Genomic DNA, 6,008 nt, shown 5'->3' on the forward strand with positions numbered 1-6,008 from the left:
ACTAATTACAAATTGAAGCCTTAAAGTTTCCTCATGGAGAAAAGTGTCGACACATGAGATCCTCTTGATGCTTAAAAGCATGATTTCATTTTAGTTGCCTTTAAAATTCAGATAATTCAGTGTCATAAATTTCCTGATGTCAGCCAGGCAGTCAAGGAAAGGCAAGGCTGAGTCAGTTAATAGTCGGTGTGCCTCAGAGGAAAATAAACCTGGTAGTCGTCTGCATAAAAGAGAGAGAAAATGCACCAAGTAGCAGCAGGCACACAGGAATCCAACAGGGCACATTATTGACTCTTGAATTACTCCAAAAGTTCCCAAACTTACCCTGTTTTTCTCTACTTTAAATCTATAATAAAACAAAAATGAAACGAGTTTTGACCAGGATCTTTTACTTTCAGGCTTTTGGATTTAAATCCCTTTGCTTTTGACAGCAGCAGAAATTTGGAGAACAAGAGGCGCCCAGACTTACGCATTCCGCTGTCATCCTGCTAAAGCAATAAGAGGACTTCTCATGGGACTCGGTCAGAGTCGGATAATCCACGTACTTAAGAAAAAGTAGAACTAAAGCAATTGCCTCATTTCTCTAAAAACAACGGAAAGGGCTTTTCCACCACACTCCTAAGCTGCCTTTGCGAGCAGAAACACTTATCCTTCAATTGCCACATAGCTATAAACTTGTAGTGGTTGGAGAATTGAATGAGCTTAAAGTAAATTGCTGTTCTCATAGAACAGTGCACAATGGAGCAAGAAGGGATGAGGTTGGCAGCAGTAGTGCCAGAAGAAAGTGCTGCCCTTTAGTCATGTACACAGACAGACAGGCAGGCAGCGCTCATCTCAGTTTATCTCAGTTACATTGGGTTACTGGGTCAGTAGAACAGGAGAGAGCATTAATCCAGTTATCGGATCATCCCAATATATTGAGGATTAGCTTTCTATGTTGCTGCTGGGTTCTGTAGTCCTGAATGGTGCATTCTGGGACTTCTTGTAGTCATTTGCTTTAGTTTTTCAGCTTTTTGACCTACAAGCGTCTTGATCTGGACTGTCACTAGTCGTCTCATTGAACCTTTTTTTTTTTTAACCACTGTTTATATTTTATGTGAGTTTATTGGATTATGCTTTCAGCAATGACTGAAAGCATTGCTGAAATAATCCTTATACAAATAATCCTTTGGGACCCTGTGCTGTACCTATACTGGTATATCTTTCTTACTGAAATTAAAGACAATAAGGTTAAAATTTAGTCGTTATCAATTTGCATAGTTTTTTTTTTTTTTTTAAAGAAGCTTAAATACTATCTGTATTTATGTATAAACAATTGCGTCATATTTTCACAAATGCAGTGGAATGCAAAAATATTAATTTTGACCATTTTAAAATTTTGTCAATATAGAAACAAATCTTATCTTATAAACCTATCTTATTGAAATTACATACTTTAACACTGCAGATTTCAGGACATGTCTGTAAAGTGACAGGAAGCTAGTTTCTCATATTTTTGCAAATGGCATGAAAAGATTTTATTTGGGGGAAGTAGACTAAAGAATGATGAAAATGCCACACTTTTCAGACTTTTATTTGTAAAAAAAAAAAAAAAAAAAGAATGCAACCATGTGTCATTTTTGTTTCACTTTGTTACTAAACATAAAATCCAGGTAAAATACATTGAAGTTTCTGATTGTAACCCTCAAAATATGAAAAGTTGAAGGAGTATTCACAGATTTGCAAGCACAGATGTTTTCCAGTAGTATCTGTTTAAGAAAACAAAACAAAAGTGTAAAACACTCAGTTTATTACCACAACCTTTGCTCAGTTTAACGCATATAGCTGGCCACTGTCAGAGTCAGAATTCCCACCTGACGGGGGAAATTCCAGCGGATTTTTACGACTTGGAGCATGGAAATTTTGACTTCTGAGTACAAAAGCCATGTACCATATTTCCTCAAACACCAGTGAATCAGAACTTAGCTGATAACTATGTAATAAAAGCAGATCTTTAACAGAACATATATTTTACGGTGATTCTAAAATTTGTGCTTTCCATATTTGTTTGACTTGAATCTGAGCTAAAGATTAGCGGATGATGAAGAGGCCTTCAGACCTCAAAGATCTGGAAATCTGCACCAGAGATAAATTGTGAACATTCGTAAAGCTTGTAAGTAATACTTTGAAGGGTTTGATTGGTGTAATGCCAATAAAGATTTTTTTTCCACATTTTTTAAAATATCGTGCGTATTAATAATGCCCAGCATCCCAGTTTGAAAAAAAAAAAAAGTTAACATAGACATATATCTTTATTTATTTGCTCCTTTTACGTTTTTTTGTAATCTTTTGTAAGATGTCAGTATAATTTCTGTGAAGTTGTGTTTTAGTTGGATCCAAAGGCAGGTATGACAGGAGGCAGGAGGTGAAGAGAAGAGTTTTTAATAACAAACAAGACGTAAAACTTTCAAAGGGAGTCCCAGGATAACAAGATGTGGAATGCTGGCAGGAAGCAGGCAAGAAAAAGGAACCAACTATACTGTATATACACGGAAAAAAAAGAGTGGAGGATGACATTTGATGCAGGTGAGGAAATCAGGTTATTGGGAACAGCTGTGAACGGGAAAAAATGGCACGCTAAGGGAAGGTGAATACTAAGCAGAGGTGGAAAAGAATAACACTGATCATTAAGGAGAACAAAAATCCAAAAGTACAAATAAAACAAAAGAATAAACTACAGAAAGAAAGGAATTGATATAACTTTTTAAAAGTAAATGATCTGGAGAGGAATAATAGACAAACACAGATGTAAACCAACCAAAACTCTAGACACCCAAGGATCATAAATATGTCCTGTATAATTTAAATCTAAATCAACCAAAGATACAAATGATTTTTGATTTAACTGTAAATGTTGGCAGGGTTATTTTAATTTTTTAAATTGAAAGATCAACCTGTGATTTTTTTTTCTACTATAGAGTGATAGGCACCACCTTGCTCATCGTCAGTGCCCTCTACAGTAGAATTAAACATTTACGCCCATGGCTAAACATTAAACGCTTCTTATATCAAAGACCCCACCTTATAATTGGTCTAGGCAGCTCAGACATCAAAGCTTGTCTTTGAGAGTATGGCAGACTTAAAAAAAAGGGAAAGAGTCATATTCCCATGGACCCCTGGTGGTGAGAAGCGACCCCTTCGACCCCGTTGGCGTTCGGCTGTTTCGGCGCGGATGTGTGTGATATGGGGTGAGAGAGGTGACACCGCGGTCTGACACTGCATAACTGAGAGAAACAGGCCCAGCTCAGGGCTTTGGCCAGCTCAATTAGCGTGACATACTTTCCTCCGGGCTGCTGGACACAGCGGATTATGCCCTCTAACTTCTGCCGCGCTCTTTCCAGAAGGTGCGACATTAACCAGACGCGCGATTTTCCTTAAGAGCCCCTTCAAGAGCCAACACTACAACGACCCGAGCCACGGTGGGACATGACTGTGGACGGGGGTGTGGAGGGGTTTATTCCCCAGAAGGAGATTGTTTATAACGGTATGTTGCCTTACTGTGACCGCTTGGACCGGGAGGCCGCGGAGCTGCTGGCGGAGATCAAAGCCAACCTGAGCAGGGCGGTTCTCCTCAGGGAGCTGTGGCCCGGAGTCGCCTTCTGGTCCAGGAAACTCTTCTCGTAAGTGTCCATGCAAAGATGGCTTGTTTTGGTGAACTAAAACCATGATTAGTAACCGGCAATTCTTTACAACTTAAAACTTTTGGTAAATACCCGTGGTGCGATTCAGTTGTATAGAAGTCCAGAAGTGCCACAATTTAATAAATAGCCGATTAAAGACAGCTGTATTGTGTCATGAATTAATTAAAATAATAATAAAAAAAAAATCATGAATGAATATTTAAAAATTGAATTATTTGAATATGCCATTTGTTTAATTTACTGAAAAAATAACAATTTCATGGTCAGGTAGTGCTGCACATCAACTTTACCCATCAATGTAATACAGTGGAAGTCCAAAAGGCCACAATTAAATTAACATAAATAATTAAATTATGAATTATTGTGTGAAAAAGTATTATTAAATTTGTAAAAAATTAAATACCTCATTAAGAAAATCATGGATTTATTTTTTCTGTCAACCTTACCATCAAAGTTATTCTACAGAGATTCAAAATGCCACAGTTCAAATTGTTACATTAATATAAAAATATATATATAAACTGGTAAAACAAATTAATAAGCAGCTTATTAAATATTCAATTAAACAAATGTGTAATTAATGTATATAAAATTGTAAACACTGCTCAGATTTGAACTATTTTATGATCACGTGACGTAGAACATCACAAATGTTTTTTTTCCTCAGTCTTACTCAGTCATTCTATGGCCATTCTATGGAAGTTTGAAAGTGCCTAAATTCAACAGACATTGATAATTAAATTAAGACAAATGTCAACAGTTAATATAAACAGGTAATAACTTACTTATTCATATTCAATTACACAGATATGCAATTAATTAATATGAAATTGCAAACACTGGTTTTGGTCTGAAGTTCACTTGCCATGCTGGTTATCCAATCAGCATGGTTGAGTCACAGTAACAGTCATAATTATTTCATTGTTTCCCGCTGTAAATAAACTGTAAAATATTTGATGAAGTACTGGAATAATAACGTTTGATTTTAACATATATGTGTATGGAGGTTCAAAAGTGCCATATTGAGATATAAGTAAATTATTTATGTCTTTGCTGTAAGATATAATTTAATTATTATGCATTAATGTATTATTACTAGACGGATTAACCATTCATGTTATTTGACGTCATTGGGACAGTTTATGTCTTGTTGTGCTGCAGAGTATCATTTTGTCAGAGCTTTTAAAGGAGGGATCATGTATTGTTTCAGCTCTTTCTGCAGCTGACCTTGTTTAATGCCGGTCAGCTGCATTAAACAGGAAGTGACCAGCTGCTCTCTGACCGCTGTCTCTTCCCCCATCCAGATTTCTGAAGCTCTATGGACGGAGGTTCAGCAAAGAGGATCACATTCTCTTCATCAATCTACTCTATGAGTTGGTCACACTACCGAACCTGGAGCCCCACATGATGTGCAGCTATGCCAGACTGCTCATTCAGCTTCTCAAGTGGGTGTGGAAACAAAGCATGCACATGTATTATACAATGCTTCTCTGTTGGGCTGAAAGGGCCTTGGGGTTGCTTGAAGAGGAGTTGTAGCTTTATTGAACCATCAGTGCAACAGCAAAATAAGTGCAAGCTCTGCTAAAACACAAGACAGTTTGACCCTAGTAAGCTGAACTTTCTAGGAAGAGCCTCTCCCTTTAGCCTTCCTGTTGCTTTAATGAGATCAGAGAGCAGCCCTGTTTGTAAATATCACTGTGCTAATAGTGGCGTACCGCCGGTTATCACATGACGCGTTAAAGTGGATTTCTTTCCTGCTTCTGTGCCATTTGGAGGCCATCCAGTTGTTGCTTTAAGCAATTTGGAGAGTTGAGAAAGAAGGATCAATAAATGCTCTGTAAGGTGCATTCAGAGCGAGGACAACCGCACAAAAGCAGCGCAGTTAGAGAGACGTTCAACCTGGATCCTAATCAATAAAATCACAAGGATTTGATAAAGAGTTACACTGTAGCGCTTAAAAAGCAATAAATCACAAAAACACCTCTATTGAAGTATACACACTGGTTGATAAATTGTGTTAATATTCCGGGGCCCCAGACATGAAATCTGTGATTTGTCATACCTGCATTACTGAACAAATTCTTTTCACGTAGTTAATATTGAGCATTAATTATAGATTCATTCAATATATTTTCACTTTATTTTAATTTTGAGATGACTGGTAATGAGTCTCTTGTGGTTTTGCAATGTCTTTACTCACAAAGTTTACTTGCAGTTTGAAAAATAACAAACATATATATATATATATGTGCAGAAACTTTTTTTATGGTGCTGATCCTAAACATCTGTGCAATATGCAGACAAGTCTTGCCTTTGCAATTCACCTAC

The sequence above is a fragment of the Poecilia mexicana genome, unplaced genomic scaffold, assembly GCF_051168715.1.
Source record: "Poecilia mexicana isolate PSO_F unplaced genomic scaffold, ASM5116871v1 scaffold_19, whole genome shotgun sequence".
NCBI lineage: Eukaryota > Metazoa > Chordata > Actinopteri > Cyprinodontiformes > Poeciliidae > Poecilia > Poecilia mexicana.